General features: G+C 41.4%; 58 non-coding genes across 58 annotated transcripts; 28 read left to right on the top strand and 30 right to left on the bottom strand.

The window, feature by feature from the left end:
* Window positions 1–467: 467 nt before the first annotated feature.
* Trnak-cuu (transfer RNA lysine (anticodon CUU)) lies at window positions 468–540 on the bottom strand. Its single transcript has one exon. It is a non-coding gene; the product is annotated as a tRNA-Lys (tRNA).
* Window positions 541–615: 75 nt separating this feature from the next.
* Trnal-cag (transfer RNA leucine (anticodon CAG)) lies at window positions 616–698 on the bottom strand. The gene has a single exon. It is a non-coding gene; the product is annotated as a tRNA-Leu (tRNA).
* Window positions 699–938: 240 nt separating this feature from the next.
* Window positions 939–1,021, top strand: Trnal-uaa (transfer RNA leucine (anticodon UAA)). Its single transcript has one exon. It is a non-coding gene; the product is annotated as a tRNA-Leu (tRNA).
* A 120-nt stretch (window positions 1,022–1,141) lies between these two features.
* Trnac-gca (transfer RNA cysteine (anticodon GCA)) lies at window positions 1,142–1,213 on the top strand. The gene has a single exon. It is a non-coding gene; the product is annotated as a tRNA-Cys (tRNA).
* A 215-nt stretch (window positions 1,214–1,428) lies between these two features.
* On the bottom strand, window positions 1,429–1,502 carry Trnak-uuu (transfer RNA lysine (anticodon UUU)). The gene has a single exon. It is a non-coding gene; the product is annotated as a tRNA-Lys (tRNA).
* A 670-nt stretch (window positions 1,503–2,172) lies between these two features.
* Window positions 2,173–2,245, bottom strand: Trnak-cuu (transfer RNA lysine (anticodon CUU)). Its single transcript has one exon. It is a non-coding gene; the product is annotated as a tRNA-Lys (tRNA).
* A 398-nt stretch (window positions 2,246–2,643) lies between these two features.
* On the top strand, window positions 2,644–2,726 carry Trnal-uaa (transfer RNA leucine (anticodon UAA)). Its single transcript has one exon. It is a non-coding gene; the product is annotated as a tRNA-Leu (tRNA).
* A 120-nt stretch (window positions 2,727–2,846) lies between these two features.
* Window positions 2,847–2,918, top strand: Trnac-gca (transfer RNA cysteine (anticodon GCA)). The gene has a single exon. It is a non-coding gene; the product is annotated as a tRNA-Cys (tRNA).
* A 215-nt stretch (window positions 2,919–3,133) lies between these two features.
* On the bottom strand, window positions 3,134–3,207 carry Trnan-guu (transfer RNA asparagine (anticodon GUU)). Its single transcript has one exon. It is a non-coding gene; the product is annotated as a tRNA-Asn (tRNA).
* A 675-nt stretch (window positions 3,208–3,882) lies between these two features.
* On the bottom strand, window positions 3,883–3,955 carry Trnak-cuu (transfer RNA lysine (anticodon CUU)). Its single transcript has one exon. It is a non-coding gene; the product is annotated as a tRNA-Lys (tRNA).
* A 75-nt stretch (window positions 3,956–4,030) lies between these two features.
* On the bottom strand, window positions 4,031–4,113 carry Trnal-cag (transfer RNA leucine (anticodon CAG)). The gene has a single exon. It is a non-coding gene; the product is annotated as a tRNA-Leu (tRNA).
* Window positions 4,114–4,353: 240 nt separating this feature from the next.
* Trnal-uaa (transfer RNA leucine (anticodon UAA)) lies at window positions 4,354–4,436 on the top strand. Its single transcript has one exon. It is a non-coding gene; the product is annotated as a tRNA-Leu (tRNA).
* Window positions 4,437–4,556: 120 nt separating this feature from the next.
* Trnac-gca (transfer RNA cysteine (anticodon GCA)) lies at window positions 4,557–4,628 on the top strand. The gene has a single exon. It is a non-coding gene; the product is annotated as a tRNA-Cys (tRNA).
* A 968-nt stretch (window positions 4,629–5,596) lies between these two features.
* On the bottom strand, window positions 5,597–5,669 carry Trnak-cuu (transfer RNA lysine (anticodon CUU)). The gene has a single exon. It is a non-coding gene; the product is annotated as a tRNA-Lys (tRNA).
* A 398-nt stretch (window positions 5,670–6,067) lies between these two features.
* Trnal-uaa (transfer RNA leucine (anticodon UAA)) lies at window positions 6,068–6,150 on the top strand. Its single transcript has one exon. It is a non-coding gene; the product is annotated as a tRNA-Leu (tRNA).
* Window positions 6,151–6,270: 120 nt separating this feature from the next.
* Trnac-gca (transfer RNA cysteine (anticodon GCA)) lies at window positions 6,271–6,342 on the top strand. Its single transcript has one exon. It is a non-coding gene; the product is annotated as a tRNA-Cys (tRNA).
* A 215-nt stretch (window positions 6,343–6,557) lies between these two features.
* Trnan-guu (transfer RNA asparagine (anticodon GUU)) lies at window positions 6,558–6,631 on the bottom strand. Its single transcript has one exon. It is a non-coding gene; the product is annotated as a tRNA-Asn (tRNA).
* A 678-nt stretch (window positions 6,632–7,309) lies between these two features.
* Trnak-cuu (transfer RNA lysine (anticodon CUU)) lies at window positions 7,310–7,382 on the bottom strand. The gene has a single exon. It is a non-coding gene; the product is annotated as a tRNA-Lys (tRNA).
* A 398-nt stretch (window positions 7,383–7,780) lies between these two features.
* Trnal-uaa (transfer RNA leucine (anticodon UAA)) lies at window positions 7,781–7,863 on the top strand. The gene has a single exon. It is a non-coding gene; the product is annotated as a tRNA-Leu (tRNA).
* Window positions 7,864–7,983: 120 nt separating this feature from the next.
* Window positions 7,984–8,055, top strand: Trnac-gca (transfer RNA cysteine (anticodon GCA)). Its single transcript has one exon. It is a non-coding gene; the product is annotated as a tRNA-Cys (tRNA).
* A 966-nt stretch (window positions 8,056–9,021) lies between these two features.
* Window positions 9,022–9,094, bottom strand: Trnak-cuu (transfer RNA lysine (anticodon CUU)). Its single transcript has one exon. It is a non-coding gene; the product is annotated as a tRNA-Lys (tRNA).
* Window positions 9,095–9,169: 75 nt separating this feature from the next.
* On the bottom strand, window positions 9,170–9,252 carry Trnal-cag (transfer RNA leucine (anticodon CAG)). Its single transcript has one exon. It is a non-coding gene; the product is annotated as a tRNA-Leu (tRNA).
* A 240-nt stretch (window positions 9,253–9,492) lies between these two features.
* Trnal-uaa (transfer RNA leucine (anticodon UAA)) lies at window positions 9,493–9,575 on the top strand. Its single transcript has one exon. It is a non-coding gene; the product is annotated as a tRNA-Leu (tRNA).
* A 120-nt stretch (window positions 9,576–9,695) lies between these two features.
* Trnac-gca (transfer RNA cysteine (anticodon GCA)) lies at window positions 9,696–9,767 on the top strand. Its single transcript has one exon. It is a non-coding gene; the product is annotated as a tRNA-Cys (tRNA).
* A 215-nt stretch (window positions 9,768–9,982) lies between these two features.
* Trnan-guu (transfer RNA asparagine (anticodon GUU)) lies at window positions 9,983–10,056 on the bottom strand. Its single transcript has one exon. It is a non-coding gene; the product is annotated as a tRNA-Asn (tRNA).
* A 676-nt stretch (window positions 10,057–10,732) lies between these two features.
* On the bottom strand, window positions 10,733–10,805 carry Trnak-cuu (transfer RNA lysine (anticodon CUU)). The gene has a single exon. It is a non-coding gene; the product is annotated as a tRNA-Lys (tRNA).
* Window positions 10,806–10,880: 75 nt separating this feature from the next.
* Trnal-cag (transfer RNA leucine (anticodon CAG)) lies at window positions 10,881–10,963 on the bottom strand. Its single transcript has one exon. It is a non-coding gene; the product is annotated as a tRNA-Leu (tRNA).
* Window positions 10,964–11,203: 240 nt separating this feature from the next.
* Window positions 11,204–11,286, top strand: Trnal-uaa (transfer RNA leucine (anticodon UAA)). Its single transcript has one exon. It is a non-coding gene; the product is annotated as a tRNA-Leu (tRNA).
* Window positions 11,287–11,406: 120 nt separating this feature from the next.
* Window positions 11,407–11,478, top strand: Trnac-gca (transfer RNA cysteine (anticodon GCA)). The gene has a single exon. It is a non-coding gene; the product is annotated as a tRNA-Cys (tRNA).
* A 215-nt stretch (window positions 11,479–11,693) lies between these two features.
* Window positions 11,694–11,767, bottom strand: Trnan-guu (transfer RNA asparagine (anticodon GUU)). Its single transcript has one exon. It is a non-coding gene; the product is annotated as a tRNA-Asn (tRNA).
* Window positions 11,768–12,444: 677 nt separating this feature from the next.
* Trnak-cuu (transfer RNA lysine (anticodon CUU)) lies at window positions 12,445–12,517 on the bottom strand. The gene has a single exon. It is a non-coding gene; the product is annotated as a tRNA-Lys (tRNA).
* Window positions 12,518–12,915: 398 nt separating this feature from the next.
* On the top strand, window positions 12,916–12,998 carry Trnal-uaa (transfer RNA leucine (anticodon UAA)). The gene has a single exon. It is a non-coding gene; the product is annotated as a tRNA-Leu (tRNA).
* Window positions 12,999–13,118: 120 nt separating this feature from the next.
* On the top strand, window positions 13,119–13,190 carry Trnac-gca (transfer RNA cysteine (anticodon GCA)). Its single transcript has one exon. It is a non-coding gene; the product is annotated as a tRNA-Cys (tRNA).
* A 960-nt stretch (window positions 13,191–14,150) lies between these two features.
* On the bottom strand, window positions 14,151–14,223 carry Trnak-cuu (transfer RNA lysine (anticodon CUU)). Its single transcript has one exon. It is a non-coding gene; the product is annotated as a tRNA-Lys (tRNA).
* Window positions 14,224–14,621: 398 nt separating this feature from the next.
* Trnal-uaa (transfer RNA leucine (anticodon UAA)) lies at window positions 14,622–14,704 on the top strand. The gene has a single exon. It is a non-coding gene; the product is annotated as a tRNA-Leu (tRNA).
* Window positions 14,705–14,824: 120 nt separating this feature from the next.
* Window positions 14,825–14,896, top strand: Trnac-gca (transfer RNA cysteine (anticodon GCA)). The gene has a single exon. It is a non-coding gene; the product is annotated as a tRNA-Cys (tRNA).
* Window positions 14,897–15,111: 215 nt separating this feature from the next.
* Trnan-guu (transfer RNA asparagine (anticodon GUU)) lies at window positions 15,112–15,185 on the bottom strand. The gene has a single exon. It is a non-coding gene; the product is annotated as a tRNA-Asn (tRNA).
* Window positions 15,186–15,862: 677 nt separating this feature from the next.
* On the bottom strand, window positions 15,863–15,935 carry Trnak-cuu (transfer RNA lysine (anticodon CUU)). Its single transcript has one exon. It is a non-coding gene; the product is annotated as a tRNA-Lys (tRNA).
* Window positions 15,936–16,333: 398 nt separating this feature from the next.
* On the top strand, window positions 16,334–16,416 carry Trnal-uaa (transfer RNA leucine (anticodon UAA)). Its single transcript has one exon. It is a non-coding gene; the product is annotated as a tRNA-Leu (tRNA).
* Window positions 16,417–16,536: 120 nt separating this feature from the next.
* Trnac-gca (transfer RNA cysteine (anticodon GCA)) lies at window positions 16,537–16,608 on the top strand. The gene has a single exon. It is a non-coding gene; the product is annotated as a tRNA-Cys (tRNA).
* Window positions 16,609–17,568: 960 nt separating this feature from the next.
* Trnak-cuu (transfer RNA lysine (anticodon CUU)) lies at window positions 17,569–17,641 on the bottom strand. The gene has a single exon. It is a non-coding gene; the product is annotated as a tRNA-Lys (tRNA).
* A 75-nt stretch (window positions 17,642–17,716) lies between these two features.
* Trnal-cag (transfer RNA leucine (anticodon CAG)) lies at window positions 17,717–17,799 on the bottom strand. The gene has a single exon. It is a non-coding gene; the product is annotated as a tRNA-Leu (tRNA).
* Window positions 17,800–18,039: 240 nt separating this feature from the next.
* Trnal-uaa (transfer RNA leucine (anticodon UAA)) lies at window positions 18,040–18,122 on the top strand. Its single transcript has one exon. It is a non-coding gene; the product is annotated as a tRNA-Leu (tRNA).
* Window positions 18,123–18,242: 120 nt separating this feature from the next.
* Trnac-gca (transfer RNA cysteine (anticodon GCA)) lies at window positions 18,243–18,314 on the top strand. The gene has a single exon. It is a non-coding gene; the product is annotated as a tRNA-Cys (tRNA).
* A 960-nt stretch (window positions 18,315–19,274) lies between these two features.
* Trnak-cuu (transfer RNA lysine (anticodon CUU)) lies at window positions 19,275–19,347 on the bottom strand. Its single transcript has one exon. It is a non-coding gene; the product is annotated as a tRNA-Lys (tRNA).
* A 75-nt stretch (window positions 19,348–19,422) lies between these two features.
* On the bottom strand, window positions 19,423–19,505 carry Trnal-cag (transfer RNA leucine (anticodon CAG)). Its single transcript has one exon. It is a non-coding gene; the product is annotated as a tRNA-Leu (tRNA).
* A 240-nt stretch (window positions 19,506–19,745) lies between these two features.
* On the top strand, window positions 19,746–19,828 carry Trnal-uaa (transfer RNA leucine (anticodon UAA)). Its single transcript has one exon. It is a non-coding gene; the product is annotated as a tRNA-Leu (tRNA).
* Window positions 19,829–19,948: 120 nt separating this feature from the next.
* On the top strand, window positions 19,949–20,020 carry Trnac-gca (transfer RNA cysteine (anticodon GCA)). The gene has a single exon. It is a non-coding gene; the product is annotated as a tRNA-Cys (tRNA).
* A 967-nt stretch (window positions 20,021–20,987) lies between these two features.
* Trnak-cuu (transfer RNA lysine (anticodon CUU)) lies at window positions 20,988–21,060 on the bottom strand. Its single transcript has one exon. It is a non-coding gene; the product is annotated as a tRNA-Lys (tRNA).
* Window positions 21,061–21,135: 75 nt separating this feature from the next.
* Window positions 21,136–21,218, bottom strand: Trnal-cag (transfer RNA leucine (anticodon CAG)). Its single transcript has one exon. It is a non-coding gene; the product is annotated as a tRNA-Leu (tRNA).
* Window positions 21,219–21,458: 240 nt separating this feature from the next.
* Trnal-uaa (transfer RNA leucine (anticodon UAA)) lies at window positions 21,459–21,541 on the top strand. The gene has a single exon. It is a non-coding gene; the product is annotated as a tRNA-Leu (tRNA).
* Window positions 21,542–21,661: 120 nt separating this feature from the next.
* Window positions 21,662–21,733, top strand: Trnac-gca (transfer RNA cysteine (anticodon GCA)). Its single transcript has one exon. It is a non-coding gene; the product is annotated as a tRNA-Cys (tRNA).
* Window positions 21,734–21,948: 215 nt separating this feature from the next.
* On the bottom strand, window positions 21,949–22,021 carry Trnan-guu (transfer RNA asparagine (anticodon GUU)). The gene has a single exon. It is a non-coding gene; the product is annotated as a tRNA-Asn (tRNA).
* A 676-nt stretch (window positions 22,022–22,697) lies between these two features.
* Window positions 22,698–22,770, bottom strand: Trnak-cuu (transfer RNA lysine (anticodon CUU)). The gene has a single exon. It is a non-coding gene; the product is annotated as a tRNA-Lys (tRNA).
* A 75-nt stretch (window positions 22,771–22,845) lies between these two features.
* Window positions 22,846–22,928, bottom strand: Trnal-cag (transfer RNA leucine (anticodon CAG)). Its single transcript has one exon. It is a non-coding gene; the product is annotated as a tRNA-Leu (tRNA).
* Window positions 22,929–23,168: 240 nt separating this feature from the next.
* Window positions 23,169–23,251, top strand: Trnal-uaa (transfer RNA leucine (anticodon UAA)). The gene has a single exon. It is a non-coding gene; the product is annotated as a tRNA-Leu (tRNA).
* Window positions 23,252–23,371: 120 nt separating this feature from the next.
* On the top strand, window positions 23,372–23,443 carry Trnac-gca (transfer RNA cysteine (anticodon GCA)). Its single transcript has one exon. It is a non-coding gene; the product is annotated as a tRNA-Cys (tRNA).
* Window positions 23,444–23,658: 215 nt separating this feature from the next.
* On the bottom strand, window positions 23,659–23,732 carry Trnan-guu (transfer RNA asparagine (anticodon GUU)). The gene has a single exon. It is a non-coding gene; the product is annotated as a tRNA-Asn (tRNA).
* Between the last annotated feature and the right edge of the window lie 643 nt (window positions 23,733–24,375).

Here is a 24,375-nt window from a genome sequence, read left to right as displayed (position 1 = left end):
CGAGTGGAACTCCGAACGGAAAAAGTTATCTTGCTTTGCAGGATTTATAATTTGTTTCCTTAGGTTTGAAACCGACGGAAATTATTCTTTTTCTGCGGCGTCACATATTTAACCAGAAGATTTATCACCTGTGTCGCAAGCTGAGTTGGTTGATTAGATTTCATCTGAACTAGATAAGGCTTAGAGTTCTTCTGAAACGGCATAGTAGCAAGCATAAGCGTACGTTTCAATTTCCACCAATGGATGCTGACGTGAGGTGTACCTGCTCGTTATGTAGGGTTACATATCAGCAAGATTTCTACTGCAATTTGATTCCTCCGATTGATTATTATCTGCTAGGTTTTTATCATATCACTATTCAAGAAACACAATAATTCAATTGTTTAAGTTCATACCACAGTTGCATTTTGAAGTTGCAATCATTCTGGTAAGTAAAGAGTGTCTACTTAAGCGATAACAATAAAAGACGCCCAACGTGGGGCTCGAACCCACGACCGTTGGATTAAGAGTCCAACGCTCTACCGACTGAGCTAGCCGGGCGACGACCAAGCAAGTATAAAGTAGAATGAAATCGAACCTTTAACAACAAAATGGAAGCGCTGCAAAAGTTATATCTGACCGAAGCGGGATTCGAACCCGCGCCTCCAAAGGAGACTGCGAACTGAACGCAGCGCCATAGACCACTCGGCTATCCTGCCTGATACTCTCGAGGTTTTCTCTCTTTTGATTTATAATTTTAGATGATCTGTTCGAATAGTGTAAAATTTTATTAACACCCTTTCGAAAATGTACGAACGGTTATATCCTGCCCGTGCTCGTATCACTCTTCCGACCTCTCCACTAAATCGATAAGGCAATGAATGAAATGTATAAATGAACCAACTTCGTTTTCAATTTAATCCTAAAGCTACCCAAAACCGCTCTAGTTTCAGACCATGACTGGGTTGGCCGAGCGGTTAAGGCGTTGGACTTAAGTTCCAATGGACATCTGTCCGCGTGGGTTCGAGTCCCACACCCAGTAGAGTCACTTCACTCTTTTATCGAGTTGGCAAATAAAGCATGGTGTTTTAAATAATTTTATATACTTTACAAAATGAGATTGTAATATCGAAAACGTATGACTACTGAAAGTGAATGTAAAGGGGGTATAGCTCAGTGGTAGAGCATTCGACTGCAGATCGAGAGGTCTTCGGTTCAAATCCGGGTGCCCCCTTTTTCCTTTTGACATGATGAATTTCACCAGTTTTCCAACTTTCAGCAGGCGCTTGATTTATACTCCACTCTTTAGCTTGAAATGTTGCGGCTGTGGGAGGCCTTAAACTTGACAGCGTTTAAATTAAGACTTGTCGTTTAGAACAAAAGCACCGTTTCTAGGTATAAAATGTCTTTAACATGAAGAGTTTGTTGTTCGTAAAATTCTCCTAAAGACGTCCCTGGGTGGGCTCGAACCACCAACCTTTCGGTTAAAATCCGAACGCGCTAACCTATTGCGCCACAGAGACATGGAAAATGCTTCGTTTGCTTATATGCAAGTGACTCAAAAATGTTCAAAGTTTTCTCTTATGTTGCGTTTCATGTTGCCTGAAAAACAAAACAGAAATGAATACGATCGTTACTACCATATGAAACGTGGCTGCTGTGTCACTTGATGAAGCTTGAATGTCTGTCAACTATACACTGAAGGTTAGGATTATTTGTACTGTACCGGGTGGAACTCCGAACGGAAAAAGTTATCTTGCTTTGCAGGATTTATAATTTGTTTCCTTAGGTTTGAAACCGACGGAAATTATTCTTTTTCTGCGGCGTCACATATTCAACCAGAAGATTTATCACCTGTGTCGCAAGCTGAGTTGGTTGATAAGATTTCATCTGAATTAGATTAGGCTTAGAGTTCTTCTGAAACGGCATAGTAGCAAGCATAAGCGTACGTTTCAATTTCCACCAATGGATGCTGACGTGAGGTGTACCTGCTCGTTATGTAGGGTTACATATCAGCAAGATTTCTACTGCAATTTGATTCCTCCGATTGATTATTATCTGGTAGGTTTTTATCATATCACTATTCAAGAAACACAATAATTCAATTGTTTAAGTTCATACCACAGTTGCATTTTGAAGTTGCATTCATTCTGGTAAGTAAAGAGTGTCTACTTAAGCGATAACAATAAAAGACGCCCAACGTGGGGCTCGAACCCACGACCGTTGGATTAAGAGTCCAACGCTCTACCGACTGAGCTAGCCGGGCGACGACCAAGCAAGTATAAAGTAGAATGAAATCGAACCTTTAATAACAAAATGGAAGCGCTGCAAAAGTTATACCTGACAGAAGCGGGATTCGAACCCGCGTCTCCAAAGGAGACTGCAACCTGAACGCAGCGTCATAGACCAATCGGCCATCCTGCCTGATACTCCCGAGGTTTTCTCTCTTTTGATTTATAATTTTAGATGATCTGTTCGAATAGTGTAAAATTTTATTAACACCCTTTCGAAAATGTACGAACGGTTGTATCCTGCCCGTGCTCGTATCACTCTTCCGACCTCTCCACTAAATCGATAAGGCAATGAATGAAATGTATAAATGAACTAACTTCGTTTTCAATTTAATCCTAAAGCTACCCAAAACCGCTCAAGTTTCAGACCATGACTGGGTTGGCCGAGCGGTTAAGGCGTTGGACTTAAGTTCCAATGGACATCTGTCCGCGTGGGTTCGAGTCCCACACCCAGTAGAGTCACTTCACTCTTTTATCGAGTTGGCAAATAAAGGATGGTGTTTTAAATAATTTTATATACTTTACAAAATGAGATTGTAATATCGAAAACGTATGACTACTGAAAGTGAATGTAAAGGTGGTATAGCTCAGTGGTAGAGCATTCGACTGCAGATCGAGAGGTCTTCGGTTCAAATCCGGGTGCCCCCTTTTTCCTTTTGACATGATGAATTTCACCAGTTTTCCAACTTTCAGCAGGCGCTTGATTTATACTCCACTCTTTAGCTTGAAATGTTGCGGCTGTGGGGGGCCTTAAACTTGACAGCGTTTAAATTAAGACTTGTCGTTTAGAACAAAAGCACCGTTTCTAGGTATAAAATTTCTTTAACATGAAGAGTTTGTTGTTCGTAAAACTCTCCTAAAGACGTCCCTGGGTGGGCTCGAACCACCAACCTTTCGGTTAACAGCCGAACGCGCTAACCTATTGCGCCACAGAGACATGGAAAATGCTTCGTTTGCTTAGATGCAAGTGAATCAAGAATGTTCAAAGTTTTCCCCTATGTTGCGTTCCGTGTTGCCTGAAAAACAAAACAGAAATGAATACGATCGTTACTACCATATGAAACGTGGCTGCTGTGTCACTTGATGAAGCTTGAATGTCTGTAAACTATACACTGAAGGTTAGGATTATTTGTACTGTACCTGGTGGAACTCCGAACGGAAAAAGTTATCTTGCTTTGCAGCTTTGCTGGATTTATAATTTGTTTCCTTAGGTTTGAAACCGACGGAAATTATTCCTTTTCTGCGGCGTCACATATTCAACCAGAAGATTTATCACCTGTGTCGCAAGCTGAGTTGGTTGATAAGATTTCATCTGAATTAGATAAGGCTTAGAGTTCTTCTGAAACGGCATAGTAGCAAGCATAAGCGTACGTTTCAATTTCCACCAATGGATGCTGACGTGAGGTGTACCTGCTCGTTTTGTAGGGTTACATATCAGCAAGATTTCCACTGCAATTTGATACCTCCGATTGATTATCTGCTAGGTTTTTATCATATCACTATTCAAGAAACACAATAATTCAATTGTTTAAGTTCATACCACAGTTGCATTTTGAAGTTGCATTCATTCTGGTAAGTAAAGAGTGTCTATTTAAGCAATAACAACAAAAGACGCCCAACGTGGGGCTCGAACCCACGACCGTTGGATTAAGAGTCCAACGCTCTACCGACTGAGCTAGCCGGGCGACGACCAAGCAAGTATAAAGTAGAATGAAATCGAACCTTTAACAACAAAATGGAAGCGCTGCAAAAGTTATATCTGACCGAAGCGGGATTCGAACCCGCGCCTCCAAAGGAGACTGCGAACTGAACGCAGCGCCATAGACCACTCGGCCATCCTGCCTGATACTCTCGAGGTTTTCTCTCTTTTGATTTATAATTTTAGATGATCTGTTCGAATAGTGTAAAATTTTATTAACACCCTTTCGAAAATGTACGAACGGTTATATCCTGCCCGTGCTCGTATCACTCTTCCGACCTCTCCACTAAATCGATAAGGCAATGAATGAAATGTATAAATGAACTAACTTCGTTTTCAATTTAATCCTAAAGCTACCCAAAACCGCTCAAGTTTCAGACCATGACTGGGTTGGCCGAGCGGTTAAGGCGTTGGACTTAAGTTCCAATGGACATCTGTCCGCGTGGGTTCGAGTCCCACACCCAGTAGAGTCACTTCACTCTTTTATCGAGTTGGCAAATAAAGCATGGTGTTTTAAATAATTTTATATACTTTACAAAATGAGATTGTAATATCGAAAACGTATGACTACTGAAAGTGAATGTAAAGGGGGTATAGCTCAGTGGTAGAGCATTCGACTGCAGATCGAGAGGTCTTCGGTTCAAATCCGGGTGCCCCCTTTTTCCTTTTGACATGATGAATTTCACCAGTTTTCCAACTTTCAGCAGGCGCTTGATTTATACTCCACTCTTTAGCTTGAAATGTTGCGGCTGTGGGAGGCCTTAAACTTGACAGCGTTTAAATTAAGACTTGTCGTTTAGAACAAAAGCACCGTTTCTAGGTATAAAATGTCTTTAACATGAAGAGTTTGTTGTTCGTAAAACTCTCCTAAAGACGTCCCTGGGTGGGCTCGTACCACCAACCTTTCGGTTAACAGCCGAACGCGCTAACCTATTGCGCCACAGAGACATGGAAAATGCTTCGTTTGCTTATATGCAAGTGACTCAAAAATGTTCAAAAGTTTTCCCTTATGTTGCGTTTCATGTTGCCTGAAAAACAAAACAGAAATGAATACGATCGTTACTACCATATGAAACGTGGCTGCTGTGTCACTTGATGAAGCTTGAATGTCTGTCAACTATACACTGAAGGTTAGGATTATTTGTACTGTACCGGGTGGAACTCCGAACGGAAAAATTTATCTTGCTTTGCAGCTTTGCAGGATTTATAATTTGTTTCCTTAGGTTTGAAACCGACGGAAATTATTCTTTTTCTGCGGCGTCACATATTCAACCAGAAGATTTATCACCTGTGTCGCAAGCTGAGTTGGTTGATAAGATTTCATCTGAATTAGATTAGGCTTAGAGTTCTTCTGAAACGGCATAGTAGCAAGCATAAGCGTACGTTTCAATTTCCACCAATGGATGCTGACGTGAGGTGTACCTGCTCGTTATGTAGGGTTACATATCAGCAAGATTTCTACTGCAATTTGATTCCTCCGATTGATTATTATCTGCTAGGTTTTTATCATATCACTATTCAAGAAACACAATAATTCAATTGTTTAAGTTCATACCACAGTTGCATTTTGAAGTTGCATTCATTCTGGTAAGTAAAGAGTGTCTACTTAAGCGATAACAATAAAAGACGCCCAACGTGGGGCTCGAACCCACGACCGTTGGATTAAGAGTCCAACGCTCTACCGACTGAGCTAGCCGGGCGACGACCAAGCAAGTATAAAGTAGAATGAAATCGAACCTTTAATAACAAAATGGAAGCGCTGCAAAAGTTATACCTGACAGAAGCGGGATTCGAACCCGCGTCTCCAAAGGAGACTGCAACCTGAACGCAGCGTCATAGACCAATCGGCCATCCTGCCTGATACTCCCGAGGTTTTCTCTCTTTTGATTTATAATTTTAGATGATCTGTTCGAATAGTGTAAAATTTTATTAACACCCTTTCGAAAATGTACGAACGGTTGTATCCTGCCCGTGCTCGTATCACTCTTCCGACCTCTCCACTAAATCGATAAGGCAATGAATGAAATGTATAAATGAACTAACTTCGTTTTCAATTTAATCCTAAAGCTACCCAAAACCGCTCAAGTTTCAGACCATGACTGGGTTGGCCGAGCGGTTAAGGCGTTGGACTTAAGTTCCAATGGACATCTGTCCGCGTGGGTTCGAGTCCCACACCCAGTAGAGTCACTTCACTCTTTTATCGAGTTGGCAAATAAAGGATGGTGTTTTAAATAATTTTATATACTTTACAAAATGAGATTGTAATATGGAAAACGTATGACTACTGAAAGTGAATGTAAAGGTGGTATAGCTCAGTGGTAGAGCATTCGACTGCAGATCGAGAGGTCTTCGGTTCAAATCCGGGTGCCCCCTTTTTCCTTTTGACATGATGAATTTCACCAGTTTTCCAACTTTCAGCAGGCGCTTGATTTATACTCCACTCTTTAGCTTGAAATGTTGCGGCTGTGGGGGGCCTTAAACTTGACAGCGTTTAAATTAAGACTTGTCGTTTAGAACAAAAGCACCGTTTCTAGGTATAAAATGTCTTTAACATGAAGAGTTTGTTGTTCGTAAAACTCTCCTAAAGACGTCCCTGGGTGGGCTCGAACCACCAACCTTTCGGTTAACAGCCGAACGCGCTAACCTATTGCGCCACAGAGACATGGAAAATGCTTCGTTCGCTTAGATGCAAGGGAATCAAGAATGTTCAAAGTTTTCCCCTATGTTGCGTTCCGTGTTGCCTGAAAAACAAAACAGAAATGAATACGATCGTTACTACCATATGAAACGTGGCTGCTGTGTCACTTGATGAAGCTTGAATGTCTGTAAACTATACACTGAAGGTTAGGATTATTTGTACTGTACCTGGTGGAACTCCGAACGGAAAAAGTTATCTTGCTTTGCAGCTTTGCTGGATTTATAATTTGTTTCCTTAGGTTTGAAACCGACGGAAATTATTCCTTTTCTGCGGCGTCACATATTCAACCAGAAGATTTATCACCTGTGTCGCAAGCTGAGTTGGTTGATAAGATTTCATCTGAATTAGATTAGGCTTAGAGTTCTTCTGAAACGGCATAGTAGCAAGCATAAGCGTACGTTTCAATTTCCACCAATGGATGCTGACGTGAGGTGTACCTGCTCGTTATGTAGGGTTACATATCAGCAAGATTTCTACTGCAATTTGATTCCTCCGATTGATTATTATCTGCTAGGTTTTTATCATATCACTATTCAAGAAACACAATAATTCAATTGTTTAAGTTCATACCACAGTTGCATTTTGAAGTTGCATTCATTCTGGTAAGTAAAGAGTGTCTATTTAAGCAATAACAACAAAAGACGCCCAACGTGGGGCTCGAACCCACGACCGTTGGATTAAGAGTCCAACGCTCTACCGACTGAGCTAGCCGGGCGACGACCAAGCAAGTATAAAGTAGAATGAAGTCGAACCTTTAACAACAAAATGGAAGCGCTGTAAAAGTTATACCTGACAGAAGCGGGATTCGAACCCGCGTCTCCAAAGGAGACTGCAACCTGAACGCAGCGTCATAGACCAATCGGCCATCCTGCCTGATACTCCCGAGGTTTTCTCTCTTTTGATTTATAATTTTAGATGATCTGTTCGAATAGTGTAAAATTTTATTAACACCCTTTCGAAAATGTACGAACGGTTGTATCCTGCCCGTGCTCGTATCACTCTTCCGACCTCTCCACTAAATCGATAAGGCAATGAATGAAATGTATAAATGAACTAACTTCGTTTTCAATTTAATCCTAAAGCTACCCAAAACCGCTCAAGTTTCAGACCATGACTGGGTTGGCCGAGCGGTTAAGGCGTTGGACTTAAGTTCCAATGGACATCTGTCCGCGTGGGTTCGAGTCCCACACCCAGTAGAGTCACTTCACTCTTTTATCGAGTTGGCAAATAAAGGATGGTGTTTTAAATAATTTTATATACTTTACAAAATGAGATTGTAATATCGAAAACGTATGACTACTGAAAGTGAATGTAAAGGTGGTATAGCTCAGTGGTAGAGCATTCGACTGCAGATCGAGAGGTCTTCGGTTCAAATCCGGGTGCCCCCTTTTTCCTTTTGACATGATGAATTTCACCAGTTTTCCAACTTTCAGCAGGCGCTTGATTTATACTCCACTCTTTAGCTTGAAATGTTGCGGCTGTGGGGGGCCTTAAACTTGACAGCGTTTAAATTAAGACTTGTCGTTTAGAACAAAAGCACCGTTTCTAGGTATAAAATGTCTTTAACATGAAGAGTTTGTTGTTCGTAAAACTCTCCTAAAGACGTCCCTGGGTGGGCTCGAACCACCAACCTTTCGGTTAACAGCCGAACGCGCTAACCTATTGTGCCACAGAGACATGGAAAATGCTTCGTTCGCTTAGATACAAGTGAATCAAGAATGTTCAAAAGTTTTCCCCTATGTTGCGTTCCGTGTTGCCTGAAAAACAAAGCAGAAATGAATACGATCGTTACTACCATATGAAACGTGGCTGCTGTGTCACTTGATGAAGCTTGAATGTCTGTAAACTATACACTGAAGGTTAGGATTATTTGTACTGTACCTGGTGGAACTCCGAACGGAAAAAGTTATCTTGCTTTGCAGCTTTGCTGGATTTATAATTTGTTTCCTTAGGTTTGAAACCGACGGCAATTATTCTTTTTCTGCGGCGTCACATATTCAACCAGAAGATTTATCACCTGTGTCGCAAGCTGAGTTGGTTGATTAGATTTCATCTGAATTAGATTAGGCTTAGAGTTCTTCTGAAACGGCATAGTAGCAAGCATAAGCGTACGTTTCAATTTCAACCAATGGATGCTGACGTGAGGTGTACCTGCTCGTTTTGTAGGGTTACATATCAGCAAGATTTCCACTGCAATTTAATACCTCCGATTGATTATCTGCTAGGGTTTTTATCATATCACTATTCAAAAAACACAATAATTCAATTGTTTAAGTTCATACCACAGTTGCATTTTGAAGTTGCATTCATTCTGGTAAGTAAAGAGTGTCTATTTAAGCAATAACAACAAAAGACGCCCAACGTGGGGCTCGAACCCACGACCGTTGAATTAAGAGTCCAACGCTCTACCGACTGAGCTAGCCGGGCGACGACCAAGCAAGTATAAAGTAGAATGAAATCAAACCTTTAACAACAAAATGGAAGCGCTGCAAAAGTTATACCTGACAGAAGCGGGATTCGAACCCGCGCCTCCAAAGGAGACTGCGACCTGAACGCAGCGCCATAGACCACTCGGCCATCCTGCCTGATACTCCCGAGGTTTTCTCTCTTTTGATTTATAATTTTAGATGATCTGTTCGAATAGTGTAAAATTTTATTAACACCCTTTCGAAAATGTACGAACGGTTGTATCCTGCCCGTGCTCGTATCACTCTTCCGACCTCTCCACTAAATCGATAAGGCAATGAATGAAATGTATAAATGAACTAACTTCGTTTTCAATTTAATCCTAAAGCTACCCAAAACCGCTCAAGTTTCAGACCAGGACTGGGTTGGCCGAGCGGTTAAGGCGTTGGACTTAAGTTCCAATGGACATCTGTCCGCGTGGGTTCGAGTCCCACACCCAGTAGAGTCACTTCACTCTTTTATCGAGTTGGCAAATAAAGGATGGTGTTTTAAATAATTTTATATACTTTACAAAATGAGATTGTAATATCGAAGACGTATGACTACTGAAAGTGAATGTAAAGGGGGTATAGCTCAGTGGTAGAGCATTCGACTGCAGATCGAGAGGTCTTCGGTTCAAATCCGGGTGCCCCCTTTTTCCTTTTGACATGATGAATTTCACCAGTTTTCCAACTTTCAGCAGGCGCTTGATTTATACTCCACTCTTTAGCTTGAAATGTTGCGGCTGTGGGGGGCCTTAAACTTGACAGCGTTTAAATTAAGACTTGTCGTTTAGAACAAAAGCACCGTTTCTAGGTATAAAATGTCTTTAACATGAAGAGTTTGTTGTTCGTAAAACTCTCCTAAAGACGTCCCTGGGTGGGCTCGAACCACCAACCTTTCGGTTAACAGCCGAACGCGCTAACCTATTGCGCCACAGAGACATGGAAAATGCTTCGTTCGCTTAGATACAAGTGAATCAAGAATGTTCAAAAGTTTTCCCCTATGTTGCGTTCCGTGTTGCCTGAAAAACAAAACAGAAATGAATACGATCGTTACTACCATATGAAACGTGGCTGCTGTGTCACTTGATGAAGCTTGAATGTCTGTAAACTATACACTGAAGGTTAGGATTATTTGTACTGTACCTGGTGGAACTCCGAACGGAAAAAGTTATCTTGCTTTGCAGCTTTGCTGGATTTATAATTTGTTTCCTTAGGTTTGAAACCGACGGCAATTATTCTTTTTCTGCGGCGTCACATATTCAACCAGAAGATTTATCACCTGTGTCGCAAGCTGAGTTGGTTGATTAGATTTCATCTGAATTAGATTAGGCTTAGAGTTCTTCTGAAACGGCATAGTAGCAAGCATAAGCGTACGTTTCAATTTCAACCAATGGATGCTGACGTGAGGTGTACCTGCTCGTTTTGTAGGGTTACATATCAGCAAGATTTCCACTGCAATTTAATACCTCCGATTGATTATCTGCTAGGTTTTTATCATATCACTATTCAAAAAACACAATAATTCAATTGTTTAAGTTCATACCACAGTTGCATTTTGAAGTTGCATTCATTCTGGTAAGTAAAGAGTGTCTATTTAAGCAATAACAACAAAAGACGCCCAACGTGGGGCTCGAACCCACGACCGTTGGATTAAGAGTCCAACGCTCTACCGACTGAGCTAGCCGGGCGACGACCAAGCAAGTATAAAGTAGAATGAAATCAAACCTTTAACAACAAAATGGAAGCGCTGCAAAAGTTATACCTGACAGAAGCGGGATTCGAACCCGCGCCTCCAAAGGAGACTGCGACCTGAACGCAGCGCCATAGACCACTCGGCCATCCTGCCTGATACTCCCGAGGTTTTCTCTCTTTTGATTTATAATTTTAGATGATCTGTTCGAATAGTGTAAAATTTTATTAACACCCTTTCGAAAATGTACGAACGGTTGTATCCTGCCCGTGCTCGTATCACTCTTCCGACCTCTCCACTAAATCGATAAGGCAATGAATGAAATGTATAAATGAACTAACTTCGTTTTCAATTTAATCCTAAAGCTACCCAAAACCGCTCAAGTTTCAGACCATGACTGGGTTGGCCGAGCGGTTAAGGCGTTGGACTTAAGTTCCAATGGACATCTGTCCGCGTGGGTTCGAGTCCCACACCCAGTAGAGTCACTTCACTCTTTTATCGAGTTGGCAAATAAAGGATGGTGTTTTAAATAATTTTATATACTTTACAAAATAAGATTGTAATATCGAAGACGTATGACTACTGAAAGTGAATGGAAAGGGGGTATAGCTCAGTGGTAGAGCATTCGACTGCAGATCGAGAGGTCTTCGGTTCAAATCCGGGTGCCCCCTTTTTCCTTTTGACATGATGATTTTCACCAGTTTTCCAACTTTCAGCAGGCGCTTGATTTATACTCCACTCTTTAGCTTGAAATGTTGCGGCTGTGGGAGGCCTTAAACTTGACAGCGTTTAAATTAAGACTTGTCGTTTAGAACAAAAGCACCGTTTCTAGGTATAAAATTTCTTTAACATGAAGAGTTTGTTGTTCGTAAAACTCTCCTAAAGACGTCCCTGGGTGGGCTCGAACCACCAACCTTTCGGTTAACAGCCGAACGCGCTAACCTATTGCGCCACAGAGACATGGAAAATGCTTCGTTCGCTTAGATACAAGTGAATCAAGAATGTTCAAAAGTTTTCCCCTATGTTGCGTTCCGTGTTGCCTGAAAAACAAAACAGAAATGAATACGATCGTTACTACCATATGAAACGTGGCTGCTGTGTCACTTGATGAAGCTTGAATGTCTGTAAACTATACACTGAAGGTTAGGATTATTTGTACTGTACCTGGTGGAACTCCGAACGGAAAAAGTTATCTTGCTTTGCAGCTTTGCTGGATTTATAATTTGTTTCCTTAGGTTTGAAACCAACGGCAATTATTCTTTTTCTGCGGCGTCACATATTCAACCAGAAGATTTATCACCTGTGTCGCAAGCTGAGTTGGTTGATTAGATTTCATCTGAATTAGATTAGGCTTAGAGTTCTTCTGAAACGGTATAGTAGCAAGCATAAGCGTACGTTTCAATTTCAACCAATGGATGCTGACGTGAGGTGTACCTGCTCGTTTTGTAGGGTTACATATCAGCAAGATTTCCACTGCAGTTTGATACCTCCGATTGATTATCTGCTAGGGTTTTTATCATATCACTATTCAAGAAACACAATAATTCAATTGTTTAAGTTCATACCACAGTTGCATTTTGAAGTTGCATTCATTCTGGTAAGTAAAGAGTGTCTATTTAAGCAATAACAACAAAAGACGCCCAACGTGGGGCTCGAACCCACGACCGTTGGATTAAGAGTCCAACGCTCTACCGACTGAGCTAGCCGGGCGACGACCAAGCAAGTATAAAGTAGAATGAAATCGAACCTTTAACAACAAAATGGAAGCGCTGCAAAAGTTATACCTGACCGAAGCGGGATTCGAACCCGCGTCTCCAAAAGAGACTGCAACCTGAACGCAGCGTCATAGACCAATCGGCCATCCTGCCTGATACTCCCGAGGTTTTCTCTCTTTTGATTTATAATTTTAGATGATCTGTTCGAATAGTGTAAAATTTTATTAACACCCTTTCGAAAATGTACGAACGGTTGTATCCTGCCCGTGCTCGTATCACTCTTCCGACCTCTCCACTAAATCGATAAGGCAATGAATGAAATGTATAAATGAACTAACTTCGTTTTCAATTTAATCCTAAAGCTACCCAAAACCGCTCAAGTTTCAGACCATGACTGGGTTGGCCGAGCGGTTAAGGCGTTGGACTTAAGTTCCAATGGACATCTGTCCGCGTGGGTTCGAGTCCCACACCCAGTAGAGTCACTTCACTCTTTTATCGAGTTGGCAAATAAAGGATGGTGTTTTAAATAATTTTATATACTTTACAAAATGAGATTGTAATATCGAAAACGTATGACTACTGAAAGTGAATGTAAAGGGGGTATAGCTCAGTGGTAGAGCATTCGACTGCAGATCGAGAGGTCTTCGGTTCAAATCCGGGTGCCCCCTTTTTCCTTTTGACATGATGAATTTCACCAGTTTTCCAACTTTCAGCAGGCGCTTGATTTATACTCCACTCTTTAGCTTGAAATGTTGCGGCTGTGGGGGGCCTTAAACTTGACAGCGTTTAAATTAAGACTTGTCGTTTAGAACAAAAGCACCGTTTCTAGGTATAAAATGTCTTTAACATGAAGAGTTTGTTGTTCGTAAAACTCTCCTAAAGACGTCCCTGGGTGGGCTCGTACCACCAACCTTTCGGTTAACAGCCGAACGCGCTAACCTATTGCGCCACAGAGACATGGAAAATGCTTCGTTCGCTTAGATACAAGTGAATCAAGAATGTTCAAAAGTTTTCCCCTATGTTGCGTTCCGTGTTGCCTGAAAAACAAAACAGAAATGAATACGATCGTTACTACCATATGAAACGTGGCTGCTGTGTCACTTGATGAAGCTTGAATGTCTGTAAACTATACACTGAAGGTTAGGATTATTTGTACTGAACCGGGTGGAACTCCGAACGGAAAAAGTTATCTTGCTTTGCAGGATTTATAATTTGTTTCCTTAGGTTTGAAACCGACGGCAATTATTCTTTTTCTGCGGCATCACATATTCAACCAGAAGATTTATCACCTGTGTCGCAAGCTGAGTTGGTTGATAAGATTTCATCTGAATTAGATTAGGCTTAGAGTTCTTCTGAAACGGCATAGTAGCAAGCATAAGCGTACGTTTCAATTTCCACCAATGGATGCTGACGTGAGGTGTACCTGCTCGTTATGTAGGGTTACATATCAGCAAGATTTCTACTGCAATTTGATTCCTCCGATTGATTATTATCTGCTAGGTTTTTATCATATCACTATTCAAGAAACACAATAATTCAATTGTTTAAGTTCATACCACAGTTACATTTTGAAGTTGCATTCATTCTGGTAAGTAAAGAGTGTCTATTTAAGCAATAACAACAAAAGACGCCCAACGTGGGGCTCGAACCCACGACCGTTGGATTAAGAGTCCAACGCTCTACCGACTGAGCTAGCCGGGCGACGACCAAGCAAGTATAAAGTAGAATGAAATCGAACCTTTAACAACAAAATGGAAGCGCTGCAAAAGTTATACCTGACAGAAGCGGGATTCGAACCCGCGTCTCCAAAGGAGACTGCAACCTGAACGCAGCGTCATAGACCAATCGGCCATCCTGCCTGATACTCCCGAGGTTTTCTCTCTTTTGATTTATAATTTTAGATGATCTGTTCGAATAGTGTAAAATTTTATTAACACCCTTTCGAAAATGTACGAACGGTTGTATCCTGCCCGTGCTCGTATCACTCTTCCGACCTCTCCACTAAATCGATAAGGCAATGAATGAAATGTATAAATGAACTAACTTCGTTTTCAATTTAATCCTAAAGCTACCCAAAACCGCTCAAGTTTCAGACCATGACTGGGTTGGCCGAGCGGTTAAGGCGTTGGACTTAAGTTCCAATGGACATCTGTCCGCGTGGGTTCGAGTCCCACACCCAGTAGAGTCACTTCACTCTTTTATCGAGTTGGCAAATAAAGGATGGTGTTTTAAATAATTTTATATACTTTACAAAATAAGATTGTAATATCGAAGACGTATGACTACTGAAAGTGAATGTAAAGGGGGAATAGCTCAGTGGTAGAGCATTCGACTGCAGATCGAGAGGTCTTCGGTTCAAATCCGGGTGCCCCCTTTTTCCTTTTGACATGATGAATTTCACCAGTTTTCCAACTTTCAGCAGGCGCTTGATTTATACTCCACTCTTTAGCTTGAAATGTTGCGGCTGTGGGAGGCCTTAAACTTGACAGCGTTTAAATTAAGACTTGTCGTTTAGAACAAAAGCACCGTTTCTAGGTATAAAATTTCTTTAACATGAAGAGTTTGTTGTTCGTAAAACTCTCCTAAAGACGTCCCTGGGTGGGCTCGAACCACCAACCTTTCGGTTAACAGCCGAACGCGCTAACCTATTGCGCCACAGAGACATGGAAAATGCTTCGTTCGCTTAGATGCAAGTGAATCAAGAATGTTCAAAAGTTTTCCCCTATGTTGCGTTCCGTGTTGCCTGAAAAACAAAACAGAAATGAATACGATCGTTACTACCATATGAAACGTGGCTGCTGTGTCACTTGATGAAGCTTGAATGTCTGTAAACTATACACTGAAGGTTAGGATTATTTGTACTGTACCTGGTGGAACTCCGAACGGAAAAAGTTATCTTGCTTTGCAGCTTTGCTGGATTTATAATTTGTTTCCTTAGGTTTGAAACCGACGGCAATTATTCTTTTTCTGCGGCGTCACATATTCAACCAGAAGATTTATCACCTGTGTCGCAAGCTGAGTTGGTTGATTAGATTTCATCTGAATTAGATTAGGCTTAGAGTTCTTCTGAAACGGCATAGTAGCAAGCATAAGCGTACGTTTCAATTTCAACCAATGGATGCTGACGTGAGGTGTACCTGCTCGTTTTGTAGGGTTACATATCAGCAAGATTTCCACTGCAATTTGATACCTCCGATTGATTATCTGCTAGGGTTTTTATCATATCACTATTCAAGAAACACAATAATTCAATTGTTTAAGTTCATACCACAGTTGCATTTTGAAGTTGCATTCATTCTGGTAAGTAAAGAGTGTCTATTTAAGCAATAACAACAAAAGACGCCCAACGTGGGGCTCGAACCCACGACCGTTGGATTAAGAGTCCAACGCTCTACCGACTGAGCTAGCCGGGCGACGACCAAGCAAGTATAAAGTAGAATGAAATCGAACCTTTAACAACAAAATGGAAGCGCTGCAAAAGTTATACCTGACAGAAGCGGGATTCGAACCCGCGTCTCCAAAGGAGACTGCAACCTGAACGCAGCGTCATAGACCAATCGGCCATCCTGCCTGATACTCCCGAGGTTTTCTCACTTTTGATTTATAATTTTAGATGATCTGTTCGAATAGTGTAAAATTTTATTAACACCCTTTCGAAAATGTACGAACGGTTGTATCCTGCCCGTGCTCGTATCACTCTTCCGACCTCTCCACTAAATCGATAAGGCAATGAATGAAATGTATAAATGAACTAACTTCGTTTTCAATTTAATCCTAAAGCTACCCAAGACCGCTCAAGTTTCAGACCATGACTGGGTTGGCCGAGCGGTTAAGGCGTTGGACTTAAGTTCCAATGGACATCTGTCCGCGTGGGTTCGAGTCCCACACCCAGTAGAGTCACTTCACTCTTTTATCGAGTTGGCAAATAAAGGATGGTGTTTTAAATAATTTTATATACTTTACAAAATGAGATTGTAATATCGAAAACGTATGACTACTGAAAGTGAATGTAAAGGGGGTATAGCTCAGTGGTAGAGCATTCGACTGCAGATCGAGAGGTCTTCGGTTCAAATCCGGGTGCCCCCTTTTTCCTTTTGACATGATGAATTTCACCAGTTTTCCAACTTTCAGCAGGCGCTTGATTTATACTCCACTCTTTAGCTTGAAATGTTGCGGCTGTGGGGGGCCTTAAACTTGACAGCGTTTAAATTAAGACTTGTCGTTTAGAACAAAAGCACCGTTTCTAGGTATAAAATGTCTTTAACATGAAGAGTTTGTTGTTCGTAAAACTCTCCTAAAGACGTCCCTGGGTGGGCTCGTACCACCAACCTTTCGGTTAACAGCCGAACGCGCTAACCTATTGCGCCACAGAGACATGGAAAATGCTTCGTTCGCTTAGATACAAGTGAATCAAGAATGTTCAAAAGTTTTCCCCTATGTTGCGTTCCGTGTTGCCTGAAAAACAAAACAGAAATGAATACGATCGTTACTACCATATGAAACGTGGCTGCTGTGTCACTTGATGAAGCTTGAATGTCTGTAAACTATACACTGAAGGTTAGGATTATTTGTACTGAACCGGGTGGAACTCCGAACGGAAAAAGTTATCTTGCTTTGCAGGATTTATAATTTGTTTCCTTAGGTTTGAAACCGACGGCAATTATTCTTTTTTTGCGGCATCACATATTCAACCAGAAGATTTATCACCTGTGTCGCAAGCTGAGTTGGTTGATAAGATTTCATCTGAATTAGATTAGGCTTAGAGTTCTTCTGAAACGGCATAGTAGCAAGCATAAGCGTACGTTTCAATTTCCACCAATGGATGCTGACGTGAGGTGTACCTGCTCGTTATGTAGGGTTACATATCAGCAAGATTTCTACTGCAATTTGATTCCTCCGATTGATTATTATCTGCTAGGTTTTTATCATATCACTATTCAAGAAACACAATAATTCAATTGTTTAAGTTCATACCACAGTTACATTTTGAAGTTGCATTCATTCTGGTAAGTAAAGAGTGTCTATTTAAGCAATAACAACAAAAGACGCCCAACGTGGGGCTCGAACCCACGACCGTTGGATTAAGAGTCCAACGCTCTACCGACTGAGCTAGCCGGGCGACGACCAAGCAAGTATAAAGTAGAATGAAATCGAACCTTTAACAACAAAATGGAAGCGCTGCAAAAGTTATATCTGACAGAAGCGGGATTCGAACCCGCGCCTCCAAAGGAGACTGCGACCTGAACGCAGCGCCATAGACCACTCGGCCATCCTGCCTGATACTCCCGAGGTTTTCTCTCTTTTGATTTATAATTTTAGATGATCTGTTCGAATAGTGTAAAATTTTATTAACACCCTTTCGAAAATGTACGAACGGTTGTATCCTGCCCGTGCTCGTATCACTCTTCCGACCTCTCCACTAAATCGATAAGGCAATGAATGAAATGTATAAATGAACTAACTTCGTTTTCAATTTAATCCTAAAGCTACCCAAAACCGCTCAAGTTTCAGACCATGACTGGGTTGGCCGAGCGGTTAAGGCGTTGGACTTAAGTTCCAATGGACATCTGTCCGCGTGGGTTCGAGTCCCACACCCAGTAGAGTCACTTCACTCTTTTATCGAGTTGGCAAATAAAGGATGGTGTTTTAAATAATTTTATATACTTTACAAAATGAGATTGTAATATCGAAAACGTATGACTACTGAAAGTGAATGTAAAGGGGGTATAGCTCAGTGGTAGAGCATTCGACTGCAGATCGAGAGGTCTTCGGTTCAAATCCGGGTGCCCCCTTTTTCCTTTTGACATGATGAATTTCACCAGTTTTCCAACTTTCAGCAGGCGCTTGATTTATACTCCACTCTTTAGCTTGAAATGTTGCGGCTGTGGGGGGCCTTAAACTTGACAGCGTTTAAATTAAGACTTGTCGTTTAGAACAAAAGCACCGTTTCTAGGTATAAAATGTCTTTAACATGAAGAGTTTGTTGTTCGTAAAACTCTCCTAAAGACGTCCCTGGGTGGGCTCGTACCACCAACCTTTCGGTTAACAGCCGAACGCGCTAACCTATTGCGCCACAGAGACATGGAAAATGCTTCGTTCGCTTAGATACAAGTGAATCAAGAATGTTCAAAAGTTTTCCCCTATGTTGCGTTCCGTGTTGCCTGAAAAACAAAACAGAAATGAATACGATCGTTACTACCATATGAAACGTGGCTGCTGTGTCACTTGATGAAGCTTGAATGTCTGTAAACTATACACTGAAGGTTAGGATTATTTGTACTGAACCGGGTGGAACTCCGAACGGAAAAAGTTATCTTGCTTTGCAGGATTTATAATTTGTTTCCTTAGGTTTGAAACCGACGGCAATTATTCTTTTTCTGCGGCATCACATATTCAACCAGAAGATTTATCACCTGTGTCGCAAGCTGAGTTGGTTGATAAGATTTCATCTGAATTAGATTAGGCTTAGAGTTCTTCTGAAACGGCATAGTAGCAAGCATAAGCGTACGTTTCAATTTCCACCAATGGATGCTGACGTGAGGTGTACCTGCTCGTTATGTAGGGTTACATATCAGCAAGATTTCTACTGCAATTTGATTCCTCCGATTGATTATTATCTGCTAGGTTTTTATCATATCACTATTCAAGAAACACAATAATTCAATTGTTTAAGTTCATACCACAGTTACATTTTGAAGTTGCATTCATTCTGGTAAGTAAAGAGTGTCTATTTAAGCAATAACAACAAAAGACGCCCAACGTGGGGCTCGAACCCACGACCGTTGGATTAAGAGTCCAACGCTCTACCGACTGAGCTAGCCGGGCGACGACCAAGCAAGTATAAAGTAGAATGAAATCGAACCTTTAACAACAAAATGGAAGCGCTGCAAAAGTTATATCTGACAGAAGCGGGATTCGAACCCGCGCCTCCAAAGGAGACTGCGACCTGAACGCAGCGCCATAGACCACTCGGCCATCCTGCCTGATACTCCCGAGGTTTTCTCTCTTTTGATTTATAATTTTAGATGATCTGTTCGAATAGTGTAAAATTTTATTAACACCCTTTCGAAAATGTACGAACGGTTGTATCCTGCCCGTGCTCGTATCACTCTTCCGACCTCTCCACTAAATCGATAAGGCAATGAATGAAATGTATAAATGAACTAACTTCGTTTTCAATTTAATCCTAAAGCTACCCAAAACCGCTCAAGTTTCAGACCATGACTGGGTTGGCCGAGCGGTTAAGGCGTTGGACTTAAGTTCCAATGGACATCTGTCCGCGTGGGTTCGAGTCCCACACCCAGTAGAGTCACTTCACTCTTTTATCGAGTTGGCAAATAAAGGATGGTGTTTTAAATAATTTTATATACTTTACAAAATGAGATTGTAATATCGAAAACGTATGACTACTGAAAGTGAATGTAAAGGGGGTATAGCTCAGTGGTAGAGCATTCGACTGCAGATCGAGAGGTCTTCGGTTCAAATCCGGGTGCCCCCTTTTTCCTTTTGACATGATGAATTTCACCAGTTTTCCAACTTTCAGCAGGCGCTTGATTTATACTCCACTCTTTAGCTTGAAATGTTGCGGCTGTGGGGGGCCTTAAACTTGACAGCGTTTAAATTAAGACTTGTCGTTTAGAACAAAAGCACCGTTTCTAGGTATAAAATGTCTTTAACATGAAGAGTTTGTTGTTCGTAAAACTCTCCTAAAGACGTCCCTGGGTGGGCTCGAACCACCAACCTTTCGGTTAACAGCCGAACGCGCTAACCTATAGCGCCACAGAGACATGGAAAATGCTTCGTTCGCTTAGATGCAAGTGAATCAAGAATGTTCAAAGTTTTCCCCTATGTTGCGTTCCGTGTTGCCTGAAAAACAAAACAGAAATGAATACGATCGTTACTACCATATGAAACGTGGCTGCTGTGTCACTTGATGAAGCTTGAATGTCTGTCAACTATACACTGAAGGTTAGGATTATTTGTACTGTACCTGGTGGAACTCCGAACGGAAAAAGTTATCTTGCTTTGCAGCTTTGCTGGATTTATAATTTGTTTCCTTAGGTTTGAAACCGACGGCAATTATTCTTTTTCTGCGGCGTCACATATTCAACCAGAAGATTTATCACCTGTGTCGCAAGCTGAGTTGGTTGATTAGATTTCATCTGAATTAGATTAGGCTTAGAGTTCTTCTGAAACGGCATAGTAGCAAGCATAAGCGTACGTTTCAATTTCAACCAATGGATGCTGACGTGAGGTGTACCTGCTCGTTTTGTAGGGTTACATATCAGCAAGATTTCCACTGCAATTTGATACCTCCGATTGATTATTATCTGCTAGGTTTTTATCATATCACTATTCAAGAAACACAATAATTCAATTGTTTAAGTTCATACCACAGTTGCATTTTGAAGTTGCATTCATTCTGGTAAGTAAAGAGTGTCTATTTAAGCAATAACAACAAAAGACGCCCAACGTGGGGCTCGAACCCACGACCGTTGGATTAAGAGTCCAACGCTCTACCGACTGAGCTAGCCGGGCGACGACCAAGCAAGTATAAAGTAGAATGAAATCGAACCTTTAACAACAAAATGGAAGCGCTGCAAAAGTTATACCTGACAGAAGCGGGATTCGAACCCGCGCCTCCAAAGGAGACTGCGACCTGAACGCAGCGCCATAGACCACTCGGCCATCCTGCCTGATACTCCCGAGGTTTTCTCTCTTTTGATTTATAATTTTAGATGATCTGTTCGAATAGTGTAAAATTTTATTAACACCCTTTCGAAAATGTACGAACGGTTGTATCCTGCCCGTGCTCGTATCACTCTTCCGACCTCTCCACTAAATCGATAAGGCAATGAATGAAATGTATAAATGAACTAACTTCGTTTTCAATTTAATCCTAAAGCTACCCAAAACCGCTCAAGTTTCAGACCATGACTGGGTTGGCCGAGCGGTTAAGGCGTTGGACTTAAGTTCCAATGGACATCTGTCCGCGTGGGTTCGAGTCCCACACCCAGTAGAGTCACTTCACTCTTTTATCGAGTTGGCAAATAAAGGATGGTGTTTTAAATAATTTTATATACTTTACAAAATGAGATTGTAATATCGAAAACGTATGACTACTGAAAGTGAATGTAAAGGGGGTATAGCTCAGTGGTAAAGCATTCGACTGCAGATCGAGAGATCTTCGGTTCAAATCCGGGTGCCCCCTTTTTCCTTTTGACATGATGAATTTCACCAGTTTTCCAACTTTCAGCAGGCGCTTGATTTATACTCCACTCTTTAGCTTGAAATGTTGCGGCTGTGGGGGGCCTTAAACTTGACAGCGTTTAAATTAAGACTTGTCGTTTAGAACAAAAGCACCGTTTCTAGGTATAAAATTTCTTTAACATGAAGAGTTTGTTGTTCGTAAAATTCTCCTAAAGACGTCCCTGGGTGGGCTCGAACCACCAACCTTTCGGTTAACAGCCGAACGCGCTAACCTTTGCGCCACAGAGACATGGAAAATGCTTCGTTTGCTTATATGCAAGTGACTCAAAAATGTTCAAAAGTTTTCCCTTACGTTGCGTTCCATGTTGCCTGAAAAACAAAACAGAAATGAATACGATCGTTACTACCATATGAAACGTGGCTGCTGTGTCACTTGATGAAGCTTGAATGTCTGTCAACTATACACTGAAGGTTAGGATTATTTGTACTGTACCTGGTGGAACTCCGAACGGAAAAAGTTATCTTGCTTTGCAGCTTTGCTGGATTTATAATTTGTTTCCTTAGGTTTGAAACCGACGGCAATTATTCTTTTTCTGCGGCGTCACATATTCAACCAGAAGATTTATCACCTGTGTCGCAAGCTGAGTTGGTTGATTAGATTTCATCTGAATTAGATTAGGCTTAGAGTTCTTCTGAAACGGCATAGTAGCAAGCATAAGCGTACGTTTCAATTTCAACCAATGGATGCTGACGTGAGGTGTATCTGCTCGTTTTGTAGGGTTACGTATCAGCAAGATTTCCACTGCAATTTGATTCCTCCGATTGATTATCTGCTAGGTTTTTATCATATCACTATTCAAGAAACACAATAATTCAATTGTTTAAGTTCATACCACAGTTGCATTTTGAAGTTGCATTCATTCTGGTAAGTAAGGAGTGTCTATTTAAGCGATAACAATAAAAGACGCCCAACGTGGGGCTCGAACCCACGACCGTTGGATTAAGAGTCCAACGCTCTACCGACTGAGCTAGCCGGGCGACGACCAAGCAAGTATAAAGTAGAATGAAATCGAACCTTTAATAACAAAATGGAAGCGCTGCAAAAGTTATACCTGACAGAAGCGGGATTCGAACCCGCGCCTCCAAAGGAGACTGCGACCTGAACGCAGCGCCATAGACCACTCGGCCATCCTGCCTGATACTCCCGAGGTTTTCTCTCTTTTGATTTATAATTTTAGATGATCTGTTCGAATAGTGTAAAATTTTATTAACACCCTTTCGAAAATGTACGAACGGTTGTATCCTGCCCGTGCTCGTATCACTCTTCCGACCTCTCCACTAAATCGATAAGGCAATGAATGAAATGTATAAATGAACTAACTTCGTTTTCAATTTAATCCTAAAGCTACCCAAAACCGCTCAAGTTTCAGACCATGACTGGGTTGGCCGAGCGGTTAAGGCGTTGGACTTAAGTTCCAATGGACATCTGTCCGCGTGGGTTCGAGTCCCACACCCAGTAGAGTCACTTCACTCTTTTATCGAGTTGGCAAATAAAGGATGGTGTTTTAAATAATTTTATATACTTTACAAAATGAGATTGTAATATCGAAGACGTATGACTACTGAAAGTGAATGTAAAGGGGGTATAGCTCAGTGGTAGAGCATTCGACTGCAGATCGAGAGGTCTTCGGTTCAAATCCGGGTGCCCCCTTTTTCCTTTTGACATGATGAATTTCACCAATTTTCCAACTTTCAGCAGGCGCTTGATTTATACTCCACTCTTTAGCTTGAAATGTTGCGGCTGTGGGAGGCCTTAAACTTGACAGCGTTTAAATTAAGACTTGTCGTTTAGAACAAAAGCACCGTTTCTAGGTATAAAATTTCTTTAACATGAAGAGTTTGTTGTTCGTAAAACTCTCCTAAAGACGTCCCTGGGTGGGCTCGAACCACCAACCTTTCGGTTAACAGCCGAACGCGCTAACCTATTGCGCCACAGAGACATGGAAAATGCTTCGTTCGCTTAGATACAAGTGAATCAAGAATGTTCAAAAGTTTTCCCCAATGTTGCGTTCCGTGTTGCCTGAAAAACAAAACAGAAATGAATACGATCGTTACTACCATATGAAACGTGGCTGCTGTGTCACTTGATGAAGCTTGAATGTCTGTAAACTATACACTGAAGGTTAGGATTATTTGTACTGTACCTGGTGGAACTCCGAACGGAAAAAGTTATCTTGCTTTGCAACTTTGCTGGATTTATAATTTGTTTCCTTAGGTTTGAAACCGACGGCAATTATTCTTTTTCTGCGGCATCACATATTCAACCAGAAGATTTATCACCTGTGTCGCAAGCTGAGTTGGTTGATAAGATTTCATCTGAATTAGATTAGGCTTAGAGTTCTTCTGAAACGGCATAGTAGCAAGCATAAGCGTACGTTTCAATTTCCACCAATGGATGCTGACGTGAGGTGTACCTGCTCGTTATGTAGGGTTACATATCAGCAAGATTTCTACTGCAATTTGATTCCTCCGATTGATTATTATCTGCTAGGTTTTTATCATATCACTATTCAAGAAACACAATAATTCAATTGTTTAAGTTCATACCACAGTTACATTTTGAAGTTGCATTCATTCTGGTAA

The sequence above is a fragment of the Clavelina lepadiformis genome, chromosome 4 (assembly GCF_947623445.1).
Source record: "Clavelina lepadiformis chromosome 4, kaClaLepa1.1, whole genome shotgun sequence".
In the NCBI taxonomy this organism is placed as follows: Eukaryota; Metazoa; Chordata; class Ascidiacea; order Aplousobranchia; family Clavelinidae; genus Clavelina; species Clavelina lepadiformis.
This window is presented reverse-complemented; position numbering and strand designations above follow the sequence as displayed.